Genomic DNA, 24,136 nt, shown 5'->3' with positions numbered 1-24,136 from the left:
GCAACAGCTGGCTGGTGACTTGTAGATCAGGCAGTCAGCTGTTGGCTGTGTGTAGGTTTTGGAATTGCAGGTTGCAGCTGCCTCTTTTTGCTATGGATGTTCTCTGAGCAGAGGGCCCCAATTCCTCCTAGATTGATAGAGTTCTCCACTCTCTGGAATCTTTACTTCATCTGGTGAGGGCACATTTTTATTGTTGTTCAAATAAAAGTTCTACAGGAGAAGTAAAGTACTATGACTCCGTAAAACAACCTTTGCCCAGTCCTGCATTCCAACTGTTTCACATTCTTAATCCAAGTGTATGTTTTTAAAACATAATGCTGGATACAGTGGAGACATTCTCAACTTGGCAACTCTGAGATTCCCCAAAATCTAGAAGAGATGTCAGGAAAAGAAAGCGGTAGAAGATAATGATTTTCCTGACAATGTGATTAATTCTTGATATAGTAGAAATATCAGAACTTTGATTTAAATGCTATACAAATATATACTGTCAGAATGCATTGGTATTATTCTTCATATTGCTTTTAGTTTCTAGTCCTCTGTTCTATGGTGTAAATTAAGTTGGTGAAGCAAGCAGGGGAAATGCATTCTTGTAATGTGTTCTGCAGTCTGAACGGAACAGAGTTAAATATATCTCTGCATTTGTTGTGAGTATTATTGAGTAAATTCCTTTCAGTGGAGCAAGTCTGTGGCTAGATGCCAAGTGACTAGTGTCACTCCTTTATTTGTCACTTTGAAATGAGCTGTGCAAGCTATGCTCTTTTAAATAATTTTATTGACCAGAACAGGAGGTATGTGCCTGCAAAATATTCATCAAGATAGTGCTTGCCCATCTTCACAAGGGGAGGCTTACTTATGTGCCTTCACTTTTGAATAAATAACTTTTTCCTTATAAGGATCACTAGTATAGTTTATTATTTTTGTGACTTCAGACAAAGGGACAGTTGCTAGTATGTGGTTTATTAAAACACTTTTCTCCAGAAATCATGCAGTCAAATAGATTTTTGTACTTAAAAAAAAAACACACTTTTTTCAGTGTCAAAATATCAAATGTAACATTATGAGTTACATTACTATGTAACATTAAAAAATCAAAAAGTAACATTATACCCTTATAAAATTCTGTATTTCACACAATTCAGATAGTCTGCAGTCTGGTTCCCTCATCTCAGAACATAAAAGAATGGGATAATGTTTAGGGGAGAATGGTAAAGATGATGAAAGATGTGAGCAATTTTAGAAAGCTAGGATTTTTCAGTCCAAAAAAAAAGAAGACAGCTTGATGAAAGGGAATAGGAAGGAAGCCTACAAGCTGTGAATGAGACTAAGGCAAATGGGACTTACTTTATTCACTCTTGCAGCACAAGAACAAGCAGGCATCCTATGAAGCAGCTAATAAGAACCTAGCTAAGAACAAACACAAAGCAGGTAGCCCTGTGTAATTCCTTGCCACAAAGCCATGGAGGCTGAATAGCAGAAGATAAATCCAGTTGACGCTAATAAATACAAGTCACACTCGAAAGTCCTGGAGCTGGGACCACCTGGAAGCCAATGGGGCATCCAGGAGAACTATAAAGCATTCTTGCAGCCTTTTGTTCTTCTCTAGGCATTTACTATGACTTATAGTTTCCCTTATGGTTTGAAATTTTTAATTTCCAGTAGAGTAGTTGTATTCTAGCTTGCTGGGTCAAGGTCTGTCATTGCCACAATAGCATCAGTCAGTGCTGCAGAGTCCTTGGTCGATGTTCCTCCAAAGGGACACTACCATGACACTACTTTTTCTTCATGTATATCATGTCAGAAGGCTCTTTCTTGTGCTTAATAAACAATAAAGACATTTGTGTTTGAATGAGAATTCAAACTTCACTTGTATCCTTCAGATGTGAGCAACTGCTGAGTGTTTTGTGGCTTGCATTGCGCAGAAGCACATGAAGCAGATGTCTAACCCTCCTGAGCTAAGAGATGCGTCTGCTGGCTGGACTCAAAAATCCTGGGTGTGGTCCCCTCCAGATCCATCTTCCTGCCATGTAATCAGGGTGGAATTTTGTTTTCATCTGAGTGCACTGAGTCATGAATCAGAAAATACCTCTTTCATTGATCTCTTTGGTAATTTTTCCTCCTCTGCTCCCATCTCTGCTACTAGTATCTACTGAAAGAAATGAAGAGGTGGGACAAGTTCCCAGATGCTGTCTAAAAGGAGCTCTGGTTCAGAGAGAGCTTCTTCTCTAACATTCCAGGAAGTTCTTGTTAAGGTGACAAATAATCTCAAAGGAAATGTCACATTTCATTTTCATCGCTTCTCTTGTGTGTTTCAACTTATTGTGCATACACCTCTCATGCTGTCTTTGGATGGAGTCAGTACAGGGAAAAATAAATGAGATTGCTTTGACAATGTTATCACTGGGATCCTTGAATTTTGCCACATTCTTTGGATTATAAAAAATGCTTTTCATCTCTTCTGTCTCTATTCCCCTGCCACTCCAGAGTTGAATACCACACAATGTACCTCTTGTTCCCTTGCTATCTGTTTTGCAGCTTTTTAATGACCTTGTGCTTGTTGAGACTGGTGAGATAGCATAGCTGAAGTTGAAGATACTGTGGTGTGTGCATTTATTTCCTTTTTCCTTACTTTTTCACACTTATATTATGTGTAACTTCTTGCTTTCTTGTTAAAGGGTGATTTTATTTTCTTTCCACTTCTTGTCCTATGTAAATTTGTTGTAATGTAAAACTCAGATCTTGTGTTCAGATTTACACAATCACAGAATCATCAAGGTTGGAAGAGACCTCCAAGATCACCTAACACTAACCAGTCCTTCACTAAACCATATCACTAAGCTCTACATCTAAACATATTTTAAAGACCTCCAGGGATGGTGACTCAACCACTTCCCTGGGCAGCCCATTCCAGTGCCTAACAACCCTTTCAGTAAAGACGTTTTTCCTAATATCCAACCTAAACCTCCCCTGGCACAACTTTAGCCCATTCCCCCTCATCTGTCACCAGGCATGTGGGAGAAAAGACCAAAACATTTGTAACACCTGTACTTCAAGCCTCTTGAATGCATTTCAAGTTGAATGTTATGACTCTTTCTGAGGAAATGCACTAGTCTTATATTTAAATATATTTTTTCTCAATATTGTCAGAATTGGGACTCGTTATTTTCTTGCCAACCTTGGGCAGACTGGAAATAGAATGTAAGTGGAGAGAGTATGTCTGGAAACAAGGGCAGAAGTATTGATAATAAATGATGACCGTGGGGGGTGTGTGGAAATGCCACATACATGTACATGTAGAGACAGGAAAGCCTACCTTTTATACTTCATAAATGTTTGATTCCTTCTTTGCTATATGGGACATGGGATGCTAAATCCAAACTCTTGGTGGTGCAGGCAAACCATTTCATCTTTCATTTTTTCATGAATTAAGTGAGCTTTGGCGGGGCTTGCGTCCTCTCACTTCTGTGCTTGCTGGTTAGGCTTTTTCTATAGAACAGTGAAAAGAAATGGGATCATGCATTTCTTGTGGATTCTGACTTTAAATTCTATTAAGTTAGCCTGGCTAACCTTTTTGAGAACATCATTTGATTTTCATTGATACATGTATATTGGTCATTAGGGTCTTCTGCAATGCTGTTTCCTTTGTAGTAAGAAGACATAGAGGGGCCTCGTGATCAGCTTTTTATGGTAAGTGGTCACTAAACATTTGAGAGGAAAACTATGTGTGTATTATGAGGAAAACTATGTGCGTATTACTCTTTACAACTTGAAGCTACCAACAGTTTTTCCACTTGATGTTTGCACAGAAATTACTGAAAATGTAGTTTTCCCAGATGGTAAATGCAAACATACTATTAATTTTTGCACTAATTGAAATGCACATTAATCATTTTTTCTGGCAAGAAAGAAATGTTACTTTTGGAGGTATGTCAGTCTGATATAATCTTCTTTCTTCTTTTCCATTAACAATCAACAATTTTGCATATTGCTTCCTACAAGATAGCTTCAGAAAGTTTAAGAATCCTAGGCTTTCTAGGCTTTAAGGAAACCAAGTTTACCTTTGAATTTAGGGTTAAAGGGTTTAGTAAATTGTTATCATGAAGAAGAAAAAAATAGCAGTCGAATGGAGTCCATCCCATTAGTCAAATCTGCACAAATCTCAATATTATCTTCAAGTTAAACAGATAATTCATCACTCGATAGGGAGGGAAGCATGGATGCCTTTTTCACTCCACTTGTAAATCTAGCTTTGTGTTTTTAATTTTAAATTCTATTTATATAACCTTTCAAAAGTCTGAAAAGATTTCTAATTGATGTCTTAAAGCTTCTTCAGGAAGCTGTAGAACCATACATCTTGTCACAGAGCTGATCAAATCTGACACCTGTCATTTGTAACAGGATTATTATATTTGGACAAAGCATCTCTTTGAATTCTATAACTAACACACACAAACTAAAAGCCCGTGTGCTTTCAAACAAAAATTTAAGATTCCAGGTTTCTTCTAAAAGCAAATATACTATGGTTGTATAGGGCTTGGTGCTGGGGAGGAATTATTGCCAGAGTGTTCTTTTCCCGTTCAACAGCAAAGTTCTTTCTGAAATGAGGAAAAAAGAATTAGTGTTTTGTTTTGTTTTTTCCCTTTACTACTTTTGTGAACAAAACCTAACTTTTCAACTTTTTGTTTGATCCCCAGGCTTTCCAATCAATTTGGATTATTAGCAAGGAAGGTGAAGTGAAGGGTTAGACTGCCAGAAGTCATTGCATTATACTCTAATAAGTGAGCACACTTCTAAATAAGGTTCAAGCCTCTCCCTTACCAGAAGGCATTTGAATCGACATTTCTGCCACAGCCAGCCTACAGGTTTTTCTAACCTGAATCTCCTCAGTTTGGTACATTGTGACAGCTTGCTTCTTTATTTGACTGTTTCTTTGAGAGATTCCTGGGGTTCAAGTCCCTATAGCAGTCAGACCCTTAGTTGTGCGCACGAAGTGAGAGGGTACCTGGAACTGTTTTCCACTATCTTGTAGCCTGATGATTAGCACCATTTCTTGGGGCATGGGAGATCCTCATACTTCTTTTCCCAGATAAAGATGCCTTAAACCAGGATGTTGGCAAAGGAGTGATATATGTACTCGTGAACTTTCAGTAGTTCATTAAGGAATACTATGCAGTTTTAGCATAATTACTTGATCTGAAGTAGAACATAATTTGGGAGGCTTAAAATTTTGATTTAGTTCTTCTCCGATTTGGAGAAAGGTTGTATTTTTGAAGATGTTCGTTGTCAGATACTTGCTCTCAAGAGACACTATGTGTTTGATTAATTTTCCTATGAACCCATTAGTATGTACAAAGCTAAGCATGTGTTCAAACCTCTTTAGGCTTCAGGCCTTGTCTTTGTTTTCATGAGTGGAAAATAAGATCTTGTAAACCACATTTGTCTTCATAAATTATTCGGTAAACATTGGGAAGTAATATCTAAGGGAATGAGGAAATACAAAGAATGGCTTGAAAAGATTCATCTTTCCAGTGCTCCTTCCACACACAGAAATACAAATTGATTCTGCATGGGCAGAGGAAGGGAACAGCCCCTGATGCATGGAGAATCCCCAGTGCTGCTGCCCAGGCTGCTGGTTGCGCTCCATTATTTATTTGTGTGAAGGTTGCTGCTCTGCGCATCAGTACCAGTAACTGTAGAAACACCTGTAAGACTGGAGCTTTTCCAGTGGAAATTGTACTAACAAACTAACTCTGTGCCAAGCTGACAGCGACTGATGACTCTAATGGTAGACAAAGAGCTAAATCCAAGTAAATATTCTAAGAGAAAGTAAGTAAATTTTAACATACATTTATCTCCAGCCTTTTCAAATTGTCTACCAAGGGAGGTGTAGAGAGAGAATACAAACTTTTTTTTTCCTGTTATTGTTCAAAAATGACATGGTCTAAAAGACTGTATAATAGCATTTTAGTATAGGACTACCCTTCACCACGATTTTTAGTGTTCCTGTTGCAAAACCCTGGGGCATGGGAGAGTTGTATTTACATGTATATATGAATGTGTTCTATTGTGATACCCAAGAACCTTACTTGCAGAGTGCAAACTCCAAAACTGTTATACTAATTCAGTAATAATGCTAGTAGTTTGCTGTTATTAAGTAAAAGATAGCTATCTTATTCTGGAGCATGCTAGGATGATACATATTTCACAGAATCACAGAATTTTCTAGGTTGGAAGAGACCTCAAGGTCATCGAGTCCAACCTCCAACCTAACGCTAACAGCCCTCCACTAAACCATATCCCTAAGCTCTACATCTAAACGTCTTTTGAAGACTTCCAAGGATGGTGACTCCACCACTTCCCTGGGCAGCCTGTTCCAATGCCTCACAACCCTTTCAGTGAAGAAGTTCTTCCTAACATCTAGCCTAAAACTCCCCTGGCTCAACTTAAACCCATTCCCCCTCGTCCTGTCACCAGGCACGTGGGAGAACAGGCCAACCCCCACCTCGCTACAGCCTCCCTTGAGGTACCTAAAAAGAGCGATAAGGTCGCCCCTGAGCCTCCTCTTCTCCAGGCTGAACAAGCCCAGCTCCCTCAGCCGCTCCTCGTAGGACTTGTTCTCCAGGCCCCTCACCAGCTTCGTCGCCCTTCTCTGCACCCGCTCAAGCACCTCGATGTCCTTCTTGTAGCGAGGGGCCCAAAACTGAACACAGTACTCGAGGTGCGGCCTCACCAGAGCTGAGTACAGGGGGACGATCACCTCCCTAGCCCTGCTGGTCACGCTGTTCCTAATACAAGCCAGGATGCCGTTGGCCTTCTTGGCCACCTGAGCACACTGCTGGCTCATATTCAGCCGACTGTCCACCATCACTCCCAGGTCCTTCTCTGCCTGGCAGCTTTCCAACCATTCCTCTCCCAGCCTGTAGCTCTGCTTGGGGTTATTGCGCCCCAGGTGCAGGACCCGGCACTTGGCCTTGTTAAACTTCATGCAGTTGACCTCAGCCCATCGGTCCAGCCTATCCAGATCCTCCTGCAGAGCTTTCCTACCCTCAGGCAGATCGACACACGCACCTAACTTGGTGTCATCTGCGAACTTACTGAGGGTGCACTCGATGCCCTCGTCCAGATCATCGATGAAGATATTAAAGAGGATTTAATTTCATTCATGCTGCTTTTGATATAAGTGGTGAAAAGAGTCAGTAAAAACTAGCTGCTATGTGTATGCCCATTCATCTTCCCTATGTCAGGAAGAAAATAGAGGTTATTCAGGAAGTGATATTTCTAGAAACCCATTTATCCAAACAGAAAGATAAATAATTAATGACTGCAGTTGAACAGGGTTTTCAATAAATGGGAATAATATTAATTGTATGGCAGTGTTCATTTGTGGGTTGGTCAGAATTTGTTTCTCTGAAAACAATGTTCTTCTCATGTACGTAACTAACTTTAGAAACTTAAGACTTCAGAAATGGATTTGATTTCAACAGGCTCAGACAGGATCAGATAGCTGTAATAGTACTTGAAGAGAAAATTCTGGTAATGCACTGCCTGTAACACAAACAAATAAATTGCTTTGATTATTAGCTCTGGTCAAATAATTATACAAACATGGAAGGACTTGCATCTGAAGTAGATAGAGTCAGGAAGCTGAAATTTAGTGTTCTGTTGAGGGTCCTGTAAATGTAAAGATGACATTTATTTACAATCTTTGAGTATATCCAAGTCTATCTAAAATAGATTGAAGAAGCTTGCTAGACTTTAAGTATAGAAACAAAGGCTTTATTCAAACAACCTACTGTAGCAATATATATGTCCTTGGCATTTCAGTGTAACCAGTGATGCATTTTTTTTATTTTATTTTTTGTTTTTTGTATTCTTTCAGATCAGAGCTCTTGGAAAAATAGTAGCAATTGTCTGGTTTGGGGGTTAGGGAATGTTGCAGGCAGTGGCTTGTTTTCCAGCTAGCTGTAAAAATTGTGCAGCATGTGTGGCCTGTGCTACATCTCCCCTCCACAACTGCACTTTCCATCCTTTTCTTAGAAATCAAAGTCATGGCGTACAAGTGAATACAAGAACCATTAGATATATTAATATATGGCTCTTAGTTTAAGCTTGTGGTGTGGGCTCGGTTCCCTACTCATGCCCTCTTTAAACCTGTATAGTTTTTGTGACATCAGTATTTGAGCCCTATTAAGTGTAGCACGTTGCTCATCGTTCTGTTGCTGAAACTAATGTAGCAGTCCATGCCTAAAGCACATACAGATTACTTTCCACTATGTCGTATGTTAGTGATGCATTTATCGTTTACTGTGATTTGTTGGGCAATATGCTTGTGCAAGTTCTTGTTCAGCTCCTGATTTCATGTGTATGTAGACATTGCAAGTTTCAGATACAAATAAATGTACGTTAGTACAGATTCTAGGATACGACCAAAAATGGGTGTGCAAATTTGTTAAGTATCTCTACATGTTTTATGTGCGTGTAAACAGGGTCATTTCAGCCACAGGAGAGAGAACTTTGCCAAAAAGTGTTATCACAGATTTTCAGAAGGGCTTGTGTAACTTGTTTTTTTTTGTGGTGGGACTCAATGAACAATAGCACAACATGTGGGGTTCCTTATCATTTAGTCATAATTTTTTGTCTGTTGTTTAGAACATGCAATACCCTATCTCCTACATGCATTTTTCTCATCTCTTCCATAGAATCATGGAAAATGTTGGCTAGAAGGGTCCTTTGGAGGTCAGGTAGTCCAACATCCTGCTTAAACAGGACCATCACCAACACAGGATGAAGTCATCTGTGGATTTGGTCTAGCCAAGTCTTGAAAACCTACAAGGCTGGAAGTTTTCACAACCAGCCCGGATAGCCTGATGGCTCCAGAGCTGCCCTTCCATCCTTGAAAGAAGTTTTTCCTAATGTCCATTTTGAATCACCATGCTGTTCTTTGTATTCAAAGCTCTTTGAGCGCTGGTTGGAGTGCTCAGTTCTCTCGCTCCCATGTTCTGGGATAGTTAATAATTTCTAACTTCCAAATAAAACCTTTTTATTTTTTAAACAAAAATATTTCTTTCATCAAGATTAATGGTAGTACTTGACATATTTTTGTCTTTGGAGCTGAAGTACGTTATAGTTTCATCCCTAAAACATAGCTCTGAAAAATATGAAACTTGAATGTGAGTGCAGCGAACCCCTTGGAAAAAAAAAAAAGTAACAAGTAGCAGTAGTTTCCACCTTATGGCTTGTGGTCTGCAATAGTGGAAAACATAGATTTATGTCCATCATATATGAAAATTTTCGTTTTCAGTTCCATGGTGGCTATTACATGTCTTTTCCTATATGCAGTTGGTGCAAAATTTATGGTCAAACTGGAAAGAGAATTTTATCTAGAAAATACAGGTAGTAATGTAGTTCTACAATGGAATCTCAAAATAAGTATCAAAAATAGATACAGAATTAGTGAAGTCACCACTTTCCTTCCTTCCTCTGTGCCAGTAACATGCTATGAAAGTGCTTTGTAGGTAAAGACAAAGAGCTTCTAAAACTGCATGGAAAGGGACCTGCATTTCATAGTCTATAACAAGTGGTTCACTGTAAACATAAGCCAGTGATCCTAAATTGAATTTACACCATTCTGACATCTGAAACCAAATGTAATGAAATTCAGTTTCATAAAAAGAACTGAAGAGTAATGTGAGGCGGGGGGGATGACAGCCCACAAACAAAAACCCCAATGTGCAGTGAGTCAAATAGATTTGGATTTTGTGATTCTGGCTAAGTTTTGGTAATTCTTTTCCTTATTTCCATTCTTTTTCCATTCTAGCAAGTTTCTTTTTCTCCCTTTTAGGTCATATCTGAGATATGTATAGCTCTTACTTAAAATATGCTCATGAGCTGCAGTAGATCCCTTTGCAGGGAGTTAAAGGGATACAAAGGCATGTGCATACATTATCATAACCTTTTCACAGGTATGTCATAAACACTTTAGCTGCTAAGTTTGCACAAAAATTTAGGAATATTGAGGTGACGTGTTTATTAGCCAATTGGATGGGGTATCCACTAACATGAAAATTTGTGGGAATGCATGAGATGTTTTTGTTTGTTTGCTTGTTTTTAATAAAATAAAGTACCAGCAGTTCTTAAAGACTTTCTAAAACTGCCACCTGCCTTTCTGTATGAAACCACAGAGGTACTCTGTAGGTTGAGCTGTGCATATGTCTTGATATGCTTGGGCCAGTCGTTCTGATGCTGAATTCTCCGGTTCCAAGCTAGGATTTAACTGCTGCAGTGCTCCCTTAGCAGTTCTGTTTGGCTTTCGTGATGTTCATTTCACTATTTAACAAAACTTTCTTGTTTCTCAGTACTTCATTGCACCCTCTGCACAAGCTGACATCTGACTTTTGGCCTACTTGGACTGATTCCTCTATTAAGTGAGAGGAGGGTTGTGCTTGTTCACAGTTTAAATGATAAACTTCATTGGCAGTGATTTACACTAACCTGAATTTGAAATGAGTTAGTTTCCTGTGCTTAATTAAGCTTTACTTTTTTTTTTTTTTTTTTTTTTTTCCTTAATGCTTCACTTTGTATTTAGCTTTCTCTTGCTGCAGTGAGCAAATACCTGAGCATAATCAGTCCTTACAGCCTGTTAGCTGATTTTTTGTATTCTCTCAGGAGTTGCGCAGGGGATCTGGAGTGTGGGGTCTGGGGTCTTTTGATTTCCAACAATAGCTAAATATTGAGACTGTAGCCTGACTTCTATAGTCTTTGCTCATGTATTGCCCTAGCCCAATTTAAGGATCCCAGTGCCTGACATTGTCTGGAATTTCACTGCTGCGGTTGTAGCCTTTTTCCACGTGTTTTTGCAGTGAGCTGGCACTAATGCCACAGCATATAAGTGGGCTAAGGAGGTTCTGTGGAGATGTCTTAAGTTCTTTGTTAACAGAAAGTTCTGCATGTTGTACTATTTCAAAAGTTTCAGGGTGAATCCATTTGTCTTTCAGGGAGTGTGGAAATAACATCATTCTGTGGTAGGCTCCACTCTGAGACAATGAGTGCTTTCTACCAGTGTGTGTGGGCCAGGCAACATCCTTGGTACTTCTCTCTCTGACACAACTTCAAGGTTAAAACTAACCATAGATTAGATAACTGGGGTTGGGCTTCAAGGTGAAGTACCATTTCATGAAGGGCAACTTGACCTCTGCAAGCAATTCTAAAAATAAAAAAATATTAAAAAAATCTCTGGTGTCTGAACACTATCTGCCAATTATATTGTCCTATACTATTGTGCCAGAAGATACTTGTCTTCTTATCTTGCAACATCACAAGAAGTATCAGCAGAAGCAAGAAATCTTAAGAGTTATATGTTAGTATAATAGGACTGATGGTTTAGCTGTTCTGACTGCTCCTTTGATATGGAAGTCAGATTTTAGTAACCATTTCTGGTAATTATTTGTACATTCAGTCTTACTTGATCCATGACTTAAAAGGTTGCTTCAGGTAAGAAAGATTGACTGTTTAACTCCCTGGTTAATATGTACATGTTTATATTAACCAGCCCCTATACGTTGACATTCAAGTAAAAATTAAAGCAATTTATGGTGAAGGAAACTTCTGGAAACAGCCTAGATGATCCAGCACTTCTCAAGTGTGTCCTAAAATTGTAGGTGATGTGCTGTTTTGCTTTGGAGTGTGGTTTCTTCAAAACTTGCTGTCCCTGAGGTATACTGAAAAACTGAAGATATAAAAGATAGTCAATGAATTAGCTTTTCAATTTTAATGCAAAGATGTGTCTGTCTTCAGGCTTCCTTTCCTCCCTTAGGTTAGTGCTTTCAGAAAGTTAAATGGCTGGATTTTTTTATATAAAGTTAAATATAAGCTTTTTTTTTTTTTTCCTTATTACTGAGTAGCACATGTAGAGATATGCATCTGGTCCTGTTTTAGTCACTGTTGGTCTTCTAATGTGTTTTAAAGAGATGACTTTTTTGTTTCACACTGTTCACCTAGTGATACTGTACTGGAGGCCCTGTGCTTTGGCAAGTGTATGCTGTTAGCTTCTGTAACTTGTAATCTTTGCTGCCAGCACTGTGTATGCATTTATATGAAAGGGATTTTTTCCCAAACTGTGTAAACAGTATTAAGAACTGAAAATTGTTCCATACCATGACAATGCCTTTAATTAAGAGGCTTATAGAATTGAATCCTTCTTGCTTCTTCTGCAGTCTCAGGTACATTACTTATTTGGCTTCATAACAACTTGACAAGAGGGGTGAGATGTGCTTTCATCTAATATAGATACTTACCTAAAGTCAAAGATGGGTTTTGAGGCACTTCAAACAAAGGAAAGTCTAGAACTAGAACCCTATCTAAGCAAGTCTTCCTCAACCTTGTGTCCAATATTTAAACCTAGGGTCCTTGAGAAAGGCTTCAAGCCGTGAATGTTTTGTGTAGAGCAGCTTTCCACCTCACCAAACCCAACTGAGGGGACGACATGCAAGAGAGATTTGTCGGCAAGCACATTCATCTCTGGGGTGTTTGGTACTCTGACAGGGTGACTATCCCTCAATATTCACCTCCCTCCTTTTGCTATGCTGTGTAGAACTCTGGCCTTCAGGTGTTACGAAGTCTGTTCTAGGAGCCCAGAAATTGTGTAGCAGTGTCTAGTGTATCTATAAAGAAGTCTTGCTCTTGGCCTGTCTTTACCAGCTAATATAGATAGCCCCGTAGAGTTGCTTCCAATTTTGTCATTACTTTCTGTCTTCAGTACTGCTTTGTGAAGCTTTCACATCTGTTCTGGAAGCTGAAGTGCTATCAACTCCAGTTTCATTTCAAGCTTGAAAATGTGCTGCTCAGGTATCTGTTCTGACAATGTTATTCTAAATAATATATTTAAAAGTGATCTCGCAGCAATGTGTTTGTGTTTTGATTCAAAGTTGAGAGCTCATACCACCATTTGCTTTTGTTTTTATAACTTAATGTTTGAGGGGTGATGGCACATGGAAGAAAGCATGAAGACTCAAGCAAGGCTGGTATCTGATCTCTTTTCCTGCAGGTTTTCTTAGTGTGTGTATACTTCAAAGTATGTTTTGACAGAGTGCAGCAGTTATTGTGCAGCTGAAAGTGGATTACAATATTGTTTGTTTAGGATTCAGAAGCCTCATATTAGATTGCTTCTTGTCAGCAAAGCACAGGATATACCACATGGTGTCTGCACATGGAAACAGTATGACCCCAGGCGTAGCTGTGGAATTCAGATAGTGATGCTATTCTCTATCTTTTTTATTTCTCTGGCAACAGGCATGAGATTGTATGAGTATAGCTTGATGCAATAGTTGATATGCATTAACGTTGTGGAAGCACAGATTTCAGTAATAGCTTGGAAGTATCGTACTGCCTGGATATACCTAGTTATTAAAACAATACTAAAGCAAGCATCTTACTGAATTTGAAAGCTCTGAAGTTTTGTTAGTCCTGTCCAAATGTTTCAACTTTTACTGTATCTAGGATCCCAGTGAGCTTTTGTAAGCACGAGGACTGTTAATAATTGAACAAGGAGAGCTTCAGCTTCAAAGTTGTTTTTAATTAAAGGCTTTCCCCTCTGTGGACTACTCCCACGTAGAGGGTTGGAAACTCGTAAGTTTCCATGCACAGAATTTTTCTTTATTTCCTGGGGAGGACATGAGGGGCAACAGATTTGACCACCTACAAAAGATGTAGACGTTGCAGTGAAAGCAACTGCTTCCTCTCTAGACAGAGATTGGCTGGGAATGAAAATAAGAGTTGAAAGTTTTGATTGTACTTTCCTTCTTGCAATCAGTGTGCAGCATGACCTCATTTTACAGAAAAATCCAGACTGCTACTATTGTTGACTATGCTGGTTGCCTACACACAGATTTTTAAGTGCTTGAGAGTTGTTAGGCGATTATAGCAATGGAGCCAGGACAAAGTTTAAGCTGGTCAGTTTGCTAAAGAGGGAATTGCACTTGAATTCATGTTATGGTGAAAACACTAAAGGTAGTCTTATGGTGACCTGTAGGTCAGGGAATTTGTTATTCTCTTACCAATATCAGTACGCAGAACATGGACAGCATACCTGAGAGTGTCTTCTAGGGGTTCAGGGATGGGCTGGGATCTGCCTTGCAGGCCTGCCTCTTCCAGTGCCTTCCCTTCAGAGACAAGCTGTTTCTGAAGGGTAGTACCTCTTCAAGGGACTTAAACTGGGATACCTTTATGTGCACAATGCACTACTTACATGAGAGCATTCCACTCTAAATTGATAAAGATTTGAGCAATCAAGTTCTCCTGGTTTTGAGTGGATACAAATATGCTGAGAAGCACGATTGTGAAATGCAGTGAACTGCCCCTGCGAATTCTGTTATGGTACCCAATTTGTCATATCATGTGTTTTCAAATATTATATTACTTTATTCTGCTCTTGTGGAGGTTGGTCACCTCTGTCCATGCCAATGGCTGTGTTGTTTATACAATAATACAGTAAAAGGAGAAAAAAAAAAAAAAAGAGAAGAAAAGAAGAGGGAAGGTTGCAGGAAAGGGGAGAGGATGATGAAGGCTTAAATCAGCATTGGTTCTAGGGCCTGTTCCTTGCATTGCAGTCATTTTGTGAGAAGGGATGGTGAAACTGGAAGCTGTTTCTGCAATTGAGATGAGGAAAAGAGAACAAAGCAGGAGGAAGGTCCTTTAGATGACTAAATTGTAGGAGGCTCCTTGGAAAACTTGAAGTTCACTCAACGAAAATAATTAACACAGGAATGAAAATATAGAGTGAAAAATTTAAGCAAATAAAAACAGGGGGAGGAGAACTTAGCAAATGGGATTAAAATTTCAAGTCACTGAAGTACATCTGTTTTGGGCCGCTTAATTTGACGTGTTTGAAGTGATTGAAATTACAGAGGCTGAGGCCTCAGCACTTCCTGGAAATTAAAGTCCCTTGGACTTTAATTAATAAAACAGAAACATGAAGTACAAGAATAATCTTGAGTTAATTTCCATTAGCCATAGGACATTATTGTCACCTTTTACAGTAATGCTGATAGATGTCCCAGAGACTTGCACTTTTTTTTTTTAAAGCTGACATACATTATATACTTATAATGCAAAACCGATTCATGCTATCTTTCTATTTTGCACATAAAAAAATGAAAAGAAAACTATGCTAAAGATGTCCAAACCACAGAATGTTTAATTGTTCCTCAGGACTGTGAAACCTAGTATCTTGTTTAGAGGAATGGATTTCTTCTTGAAAAAGATGCTCAGAAGCGTGGGTAATTTGGACATTGATATTAAAATACGAGTTTTCTACTTGCACAATAAAAAAAAATCCCATTTCATTCTCTTCATTTCTTATGTAACTTCTGTATGCCATGTTTTGCATGTCTGAACTCATTAACACATTATATTTTAGATAGTTCTAGGAATTTATTTGCTCACTATCTTAGCAGATACAAGAAACTTTGAGTTCTTTTCCGGGATTCAGATTACTTGCTAGGTAATTGTGCTTAATAAGCCATTCTGGCCTCCTAATGGTACCCGGTATTGTACACTTCCACAGCTGCATATCAGTAAATACCAGAAATACAAGCAACCACTTCTCATTTAAAAGAAGCTGGTTGGGCTCTTCTTACTAAGATCTGGCACAGAGTTCTAAATCCTTAACCCTGGCTAGCTCTGCAAATGGCTGATGTCTCTCCAGAAGACACAGCCTGTCCTCCATGTTTCTGTGGAGAGGAGGGGTCCACAGAAGTGGGTACAATATTTCAAGTTTTGTAAGAAAAAGAAGTTGAAATCCAAACTGGGCTGTTTGGATCTTCTGATTTACTTATTTTCTTTGCTTCAGAAAATAAAAGCAAAATAGACTTTGCGCTTCTGATGCTTATGAAGCCAAAGTACTCACGCACTTCAGCTGTTGATACAGCTGTTTTGTTTAACTTGGACTGTTCTTTGTCAAGTTCTGAATGTTCTTCAGTCCCAGCGCCTGGCATCCAAGGCATCTCATAATTAAATTCAGACACACACGGTGAATCTTCACCATACCAAGAGGAATGATGGTAAAATTCCTTCTGGTGAAAGAAGTGTATACCCAAAAGGCAAGACTGAGTTGCCAGTCCTCTGACTGCGTTCCAGAAGCTCAGAAGGCAAATCACTGTTTGTCTTGTCCTACCAGAAAGTACAACCAAGGTGTGTGTAGGCACACCAGGAATCCACTGGGATGAGTAGAATAAAAGATGAGTTAGAATGAAAAGCAGTGAGGTCACCACCACTTGTTGCTTCTCTGTGTTTTGACAGAAACTGGGGAGAATTAGGTTAAGGGAGGATTTGTAGGAGCATAATGAGGAGATTCAGCCAGTAATTTGACAAAGTTTCTCTTTTATGTGAATGTTTAAGACACCTCTTGCAAATGAACTATGAAGCAAAGTACACTTCACTTGGAAATAGTATGAGAAATAAGAAGGCTAGAGAAAAGTTTGGAAGGGTTTCCTGAATGAAAAGTAGATTGCATTACTAGAAGAAGAGGGAGAGCTACTTCACACTCCCTCTTTTTGCCAAGTCTGCTGACTACAGAAAACTATCCTGACATCATTCTGGGCAAATGTGTAAATGGACAAGATGAGTTCGCCAAGGGGGCAGAGAGAAGGAATACACAGTCTTTAAAATGTGAAAAGAAAGCCTGTAGCTGCATGGCCTATAATGTAAGGCTGTATTTTAGAAAGAAGAGACAAAATGTTGGCAGTATTTGAAAATATGGCAGAGAAGTGATAAATGGAGAGTGGTGCTGGCTTACAAATTCTTGCAACTGAAAAGGAAGGTAAGAAAAGGAATGTGAAAACAACCACTTTCCTGCTATATTGAACTAACATCCATTTTCTATTGGCATTACGGTTTGTGGTTTTTGTTTAACTGCTGTAATTTTTCTGGCATAGACTCATGTCTTTCCTGAACAGCTACGTGTCGGGTTCGAGAAAAGCTATGAATACTGTATGTGATCTTTGTAGGACTGCTTCTCAAAGGGAAGCATATGTAGTGGTGTTACTCGTCTCTACACTTCTTGCCCTTCCTGGTGAGCTTTGGGCCTCGAAGTCGGTGTTAGCCAAATTTACAGAGAATTAATGGTTTATAAGGTATGAAGCTTGTAACGGTTTCCCTAAAATCAACTGAATAGAGATGAGCTATGCAAGTGTACTCACATCCTGAGGTAACATTACAGTTCTTTAGCTGTTTTGAGACAGTGTGGCTAGTTGGCCAAAGCAATGTAGATGGCTTGGAGCTGGCTGTAGCACCATCACAACGCTGAGAAGACTAGGGAAATTAAGTCAATGCAGTTAAAAGGATTTTAGTCCATAAGCTATTGCTGTATATACTAGGATTACCTCAGATTTTGCCCTAATAAATACAATTACCCAAACTTACAGTTGTTTGGAGAGAAGAAATATGTAAGTGATAAGCTGAGTCCTATAAATAAAGAACAGAAGAAGCTAAGAAGTTTTTGAGTTTGGGGAAATATAGAAGGAAGCATAGCCAACTATAAATTTTCAGAAAGGGGCTCCCTCCTTCATCTGCCTCCCTGCCCTTAATTGTCCTAGCTATGTAAAGAGTCTTTGCAGAAATATGTTCTGTCTGGCTTCCAGGTTGCCAGGAGAGTTGCTTGAAATTTTTTTAGGTAATGATTAACGAATAAATTAACATTTCTGAATAAAGCTTTGAGATTACCATCTTCTTAAAGAGTTGTTTCGTTGATTAAGTTGAAAATGTCTCCCTTTTTTCTCTTTTTCACAAATTGCATATAATTACAGCAAGATTTCTTTTCAGTAGTCATGTTGTACGTTGGCTTTTAAACCATATTTTTAACTGACTTGTAAAACTTAAGCTAATTCAAATTTAAATAGATATTTTAATTGTAAGATGTACTTTTTTTCTGCATTCATCAGTGCAAGCGCTGAAGTGGAGTGGCTCATTTGTATGCAATTTTCCCAAAAATGTAGTGGAAGAAAATGTTATATTTCGACCCGTATTGAAATGTAGGAAGTGTAGTAAGGTTTCTACATGTTTTACTCTGAACTTTATGAATTTTTTCTCCAGTTCACATTTGGAGTCCAAGGAATGCTTCACTTTGACACCTCAGCTGTTACTCAGGGTAGCTTTAGTCAAATGACATATCATAGCAAATGTAGCATGTGTTCTAGACTGAAATGTAAAGAAAAGATTTAGCCTTACAAAAGGCTAAACCTTTTTTTTTTTTTTTTTTTTTTTTTTTTTAAACAAGGGTTAATCCAGTTCTTGCCAAAATGGAACACATTACCTCATTACCTTCAGTTGTAAATATTGGCAATTGTGCACAAATGTCTTCAATCAAACCCTCAACTTGCTTTAAGTGGTTGCAGACAAATGGTAATGTGGATGGGTGAGGCAGTGTCTTCCTTGAAACCAACTCCAGAGTGTGACCTATTTTCTGTTCTTTGAAGCTGGGGCATCCAGAGGTATAAGGCAGCTTTGAAGTAAGAATACAGTTTACTTCATTGTAGCTTTCATATAAATATCTCTGCTGCAATGAAATGGCTTATTTGTTCCTCTACTTTTTGTTTTCTTTCACTCCCACACAGTATTTAGACCATATAAGAGATGGATAAATGTGACTTCCACTTAACATTGCTGCTATTAATAAAGTTGTGGTTGTCATTTTATCAAATGCACTGTATATTTGATGCTAATAAAGAACACTTATAGGGCTTTGGAAAACATTAGTGTGGTAAATGTATGCCTTTTGACTTGAAAATGGTAAATCACGAAATGTTTATTTAATGCATATGGCTTTCCTGAGCTGTTTGTTATAGAATGTAATGTATATGCAGTAGTACAGTCTCCTTTGCTAACATATCTGGAAAAGGATATCATCTGCCACAGAATAAAATACATCCCAGCTGTTAGCTGTCTTAACCTCTACAATGCTGCTACCAACAAACAAATCCTTTTGGGGCCTTTTGGTGAAAACAGCTTTTTCATGGTGTGTCTATTCAGGCCTTCATCTCTAGTAGGAGTGTGATTATTTTATACTGATTATTTTGTTAGTAGCTGCAATGCAGAGTGAGGAAAAGGAGTGCTTCATTCAAAACTACCTGCAGATTATACTCCAGTCCTAATACCAAAATGGATTCAAGGTTGTGATTTAGTGATTAATCCTATTTGAATGTGATTGAGTTGTATCAGAATAAATCCTATCAATTTCAATAAACTCAAATTATAGACTTCTGCTTTGAAATTTTGACTGCTCTGACTTGAGTTCTGTCATTATTTCCAAAATGCCTGTGGGTTTTTGTACCTTGCATCCATGTGGAGTGTGGATTTTTTTTTTTTTGATATCTAATCTTAGGGAAAGGAGAGCATTCATTTCAGTGTTGTTCTCATTGAATAAACTCAAGTGTGAGTGTGTCAAACTTACTGTTTAAAAAACAAAACTAAAAATAAACAAAAATTGTTCTTAAAGGTTACCAAATAGAAAAATCTTTAGTAAGCAATCTGGTTAATCAGCTCACCTGCTGGTTTGTGTTCTTTCAAACAATTTTGTGATGGTCTGAAAACATTCAGAAGTACAGTTGTGTTGCTCCAATATAGTAAATCAAGATGCAAGGTATTATAGGCTGTGGTGTTTCTGACAGTATTACTGCTCCAATTATCAATATATATTATCGGCAATGGGTTAGAACTTGTTTTTCTCTGAAGACACATGAATTTTAGATGCAAAATGTGATCATGAAGCTTTCTAGCTACCTCATCTCCTGTACCACATCTTCAACGCTGTTTTGTGCTGCAGTTAAATCATTGCTAAATGATAATCTAAAGATTCTTCATTTCATTACTTGCAGTCTTGAGCGAGTTTAATGAAGTTAGCTGAGGATGTTGGAGAAAGAGCACTGATGCCCTCTTAATAAATTTGGGGGTAGTCTTGGTATACTTGTATGGCCTTCAGTTTACTCATTAAAGGTCAACAGGGACAGTGAAGACTTGGATTCAGACTTGCATTGACTGGGGGGGGTGGGGGGGGTGGAAGAGACAAGCTCTGTTGAGGCCTTTGAGACAGCATGCCAATTATTTGTTTGTGTTGTTTTTTTATTATTATTATTATTTTCTGGGAAAATGATTTTTGGACTTTGGGGAACTTTTAGGCTATCTGGAGGCACAATTTCTAGCACCCATTGTTGCTAGGAACATCCTCTTGTAGTTGAGTTTATATGACCTCACACATCAGCATTGTCTGGACCTGTCACAGATTGTATATACATAGGCATAGAGTGCCTTGGATAACACTCACGGCATCTGGATTTTGGCCTGTTTTGTGCAGTCACGTGTTAGATCATCTTTCTGCGAATCTCATGTGAGGAAATTCCTTGCTGCTGAAACTCTCTCTTAAGCTTGTTCTCAACATTGTCATCTTCATGGTTGTGGGACCTTTGGTTTGTTTGTTTTAAGCAGTGCTTATTATCTCTGAGCACTCTTCTGGTATAGCAAACACGTAACACTCCACAAGTGGAAATCTCAATCCCACTAAAAGAATTGGATGCTTCTTCTGTATAAACATTTTCTTTTTCAAGAAAGTTGCGTGCTGATTTCAAACCCACAACCTTTTCATTTTAAAAAACCTTTGTGTGCAAAGGATTTATACTTGATACTTTGTCCTGGACCTGCCATATTTTTGCCTGTTTATTCATGGGAAGCAGCATATCACGTAGGGTATTTCTTGTTCATCAGTCCAAGGGAAGAGGCTTTTTAGTAAATGCCAGTTAGCTTGTTTCCAGTAGCCAAATCTATTTGCAGTCATATTCATCTGGAAAATGTTACTGTATTGCTCAGAATTTTTATGGGAGGGAGGATCTGCCAAATGTCTCCCTGGTCACCCTGGGGTAATGTCATGCTGTTCTAGATGTTTATAAGCTCTTTCTGGGTAGCTGAACTCGCTTTTTTTGTACTTAATTGATTTTTATTTTTTCCCCTGTCAAACCTTGCTTGTACAAACTGTTTTTACCAACAGCTTCTACCTAGCAAGCTGGGTGGAACTAGCCCCCTGTCTGTCCAGAGCCCTCTCTGGTATCAGAGTAGTGAAAGGAAAGGAGCACAACTTGGCTGAAGTGCATAGAACGAGAAACAAAGGCAGAAGAAGTCAAACTCTAGGCAATTCTTGTTTGCAGGTAACTGTGAATGAATGTGTCCTCACTTTTAAGTATGCTGCATGCTGATTATTGGGGGAACAGAGATTTGCTGAGGTGGTTTGGTCAAAAATCAGCAGTTAATTCCAGTTGCAAGAGAATTTTAACCTTGATTTGAGGAGCATGCTGCCTTCAGATGATGTGAATGTTGCAAAGATTAGAAATGAGGTGAAATCAACATCTTAATTTTAGCTCTCAGGGTTTCTCATGACTTGACACTTACATCAAGGATAGATAGGTTTGGCAAACATCTGCATGGACAATCTTTTTAAGCAGAAAACCCCTTTGCACTTTCTCAGTTCTGCCAGTCTTCTGTGAAGTAGCAGCCTTTCTGTGGTTTGTAAACTAGCTGTGAAGAGGTAGCCAAGTTGTGTGCGTGTAATATATACGTACGCTACAGCTTTCTTTCCCTTAGAAAACTGAACAAATGTCTGAAAGAGCAAGATCTGAGCCAAACAGGACAAAGGAAGAATTTAGGGAAAAATTGCATAATGCACGGCTAGCTGAGGAGGTTGCAGGCAAGGTACCTACCCACTGGGGAGATGGGCAGGGGAGGCAGTAGCTGAGGGTTGCCCAATTTCAGATGCTTGGTTCCAGTCGGAAATACCTGTCACTAGACAGCTGGTGACTGAAGGATGGGGTGAGAGGGGAAAGCTGTGATCAGAGTCAGACTTCAGCTTGCGTGCTTCTCCTCAGTAAATTAGCTTTCTATTCCTAATCATTGCTAAAACAAGAAGTTACGTGTAAGTTGAACTGATTTTGAACTTACAGTATTGCGAAACCTCAAGTGAGGTGTTTTTTTTCCCCCACCCTTTCCATTTGCTTTAGAGAAAAAAATTGTATGCTGTTGGAGGTGAGTTACTTTGCCTTCTCTATTGCAAAAGTGTGACGTATGTTTTCGGCACAAGCTTTAGTTTGAAAAATTATTTGGGGCGGTCAGAAGAGACCTCAGTGAAAAGGCAAAGAAGCTATTCATAGTACATGAGTTAACTGTCAGCAAATAAAGAATTGAATATGTAAGAAGGAAAAACAAATGCTAGTAAAAAAAAAGTTTTATGGAGTTATAATTGGGAAGCAGAGAGACACATACGGCCAAAAGATCTTGTTTTTCAGTCTTCTCTGTAAACTTTACTGAACAGTCCTAGAAACCAAACTAATCCTAGATGGTCTTTTTGCTGTTTTATAGATTTTCTTTGCTTAGAAACTATAATGAGACCTAGTGACTTCAGCACACAGATTTTAAGTTTCTAAAGTCTATTCACGTTCCATTTTTTGTGACTGACAGATCTGGGAAAGAATACCAGTAGTATGGTGAGTCACGCTGTCCTTTCCTTCAGTCCTACATGTTGGTCCCAATCACCTTTCCGACAGAAGGTGATACAGCAAGCTGCTTGTATGGTTTCACCATTACTATTTAGTCCATTGAAAGTGTTTGTCCTTTAAGAAAACTAATTGGAATATTTTTCCCTAAGCTTGGACTGTTTCAAAGATGCTTTGTTCAGATTACTTGCTGCTTTGGAAACTGGAAGTGTCAGCAAATATTTTGTTATTAAATGATGACTCTCTTCAGTTTTTTTTTTAAAGGTGGATGTTAGAAAAACAGATGACTAAAACTGATCTGCACTGAATGCAAGGCCACTGTGTGTGCTGGCTGGGGGGGAAGTGTACTTGCTGGCTTGCTAAATTGAGATAATACTTTGGATGTTGACGGACAGAAAAACAATTAGAGCTGTCAGATTCTTTGCTGACGTGTGTATTGTCACATGGGGAGATGGCTTGTTTGGTGCCAGTAAATTTGAACTGTTCAACTCTCAGCAAGATATTAAGTTAATTAATAAAGTTCCTTACAGTTGGGCATGGAATGTGAGGTCTGTTTATTTGTGAAGACAGCTTCTCCAGGAATAAACAATGGAGGTCACTGATGGGGCCTCTTATGTGTTTTCTCAGTCAGTGCTGGATTGCAGGATAATGAAATACTTTCTCCTGCTAGTTTATTGGTGCGTTAAAATGGCCTGACTTACCTGACTGAAGAGTTTCTGTATTTGTATACTTTTCAAACTTGTGTGGATAGTCATTTTCTTTGAAGTATGTCATGTTACATGGGAAAATGTTTGTTTAAACTATTGACCTCTTTGGGTTTTCGGGTGCTCATTAATGTCTCAAAGGAATAAACTTCTGTATTCACTGGTGTTCTCAAAAGCAATCATTTTTCCATTTATTAATTATGCAAGCTTATTATTAATATTATTAATAATTATTAAATAATTATTAATTATTTGAAATCAAGCTTTACTTGTACATTTGGACTTAGATTTCTTTTGTTTTCTAAAAAAGGATACTTCTGCACAGGGATTTTGGTGTGCATACTCACTTTACAGCAGGATCATTTAGTGCTTCTCCACTAAATCTTGTCATGCTGATGTGGTTTGACTGCTCTGCCCCTTGCAGTGTTTGAGGTGTGCTGCTGCTGAATGTCACAAGTTGTCAGATGAAGATCAAGAGGTCTTTTGGGCTCGATACTTGTCAGTCGCTGAATGGAGTACATGTAGATGGCTGCAGAAGGGAAACAACCTTTCTGTTGTAGCTTGAGGGTTATGCTAGCACATCTTTTTCATGCAGAAAGAGATGTTGACTTCATTAGGAGAAAGCAGTTCTGATTAGGCTGTAAAATGAACTGTATTAAATTTTTCCCTCCAGGTGCAGTTCTGTTTAGTCTATCATCATCAGATTACCTTTTTTTTTTGTGTAACCCTACCCAGCTTGTCTGTACTAATCTTCTCTAATTTTCAGATTTCTTTTACTGTGTTTGTGTGTTGTTCATTTCTCTGGAATTTAACTCTTCAAAAATATTTTCTTTAGCTTTATAATTTTACATGTATTGGATTACCTGATTGCATGAACTTCCTTTACTGTATTATCATGCCTTATTTTCC

General features: G+C 38.5%; 1 protein-coding gene across 3 annotated transcripts in view; it reads left to right on the top strand.

Annotated features, from left to right (window-relative positions):
* RASSF8 (Ras association domain family member 8) overlaps positions 1 to 24,136 on the top strand; it is an 85,012-nt gene that overhangs the window by 42,147 nt on the left and 18,729 nt on the right. The gene's annotated exons all lie outside the window — the stretch shown is intronic.

This window comes from Aythya fuligula, chromosome 1 (assembly GCF_009819795.1).
Source record: "Aythya fuligula isolate bAytFul2 chromosome 1, bAytFul2.pri, whole genome shotgun sequence".
In the NCBI taxonomy this organism is placed as follows: domain Eukaryota; kingdom Metazoa; phylum Chordata; class Aves; order Anseriformes; family Anatidae; genus Aythya; species Aythya fuligula.
Note: the sequence above shows the minus strand (reverse complement) of the source record. Positions and strands in the feature narration are given on the sequence as shown.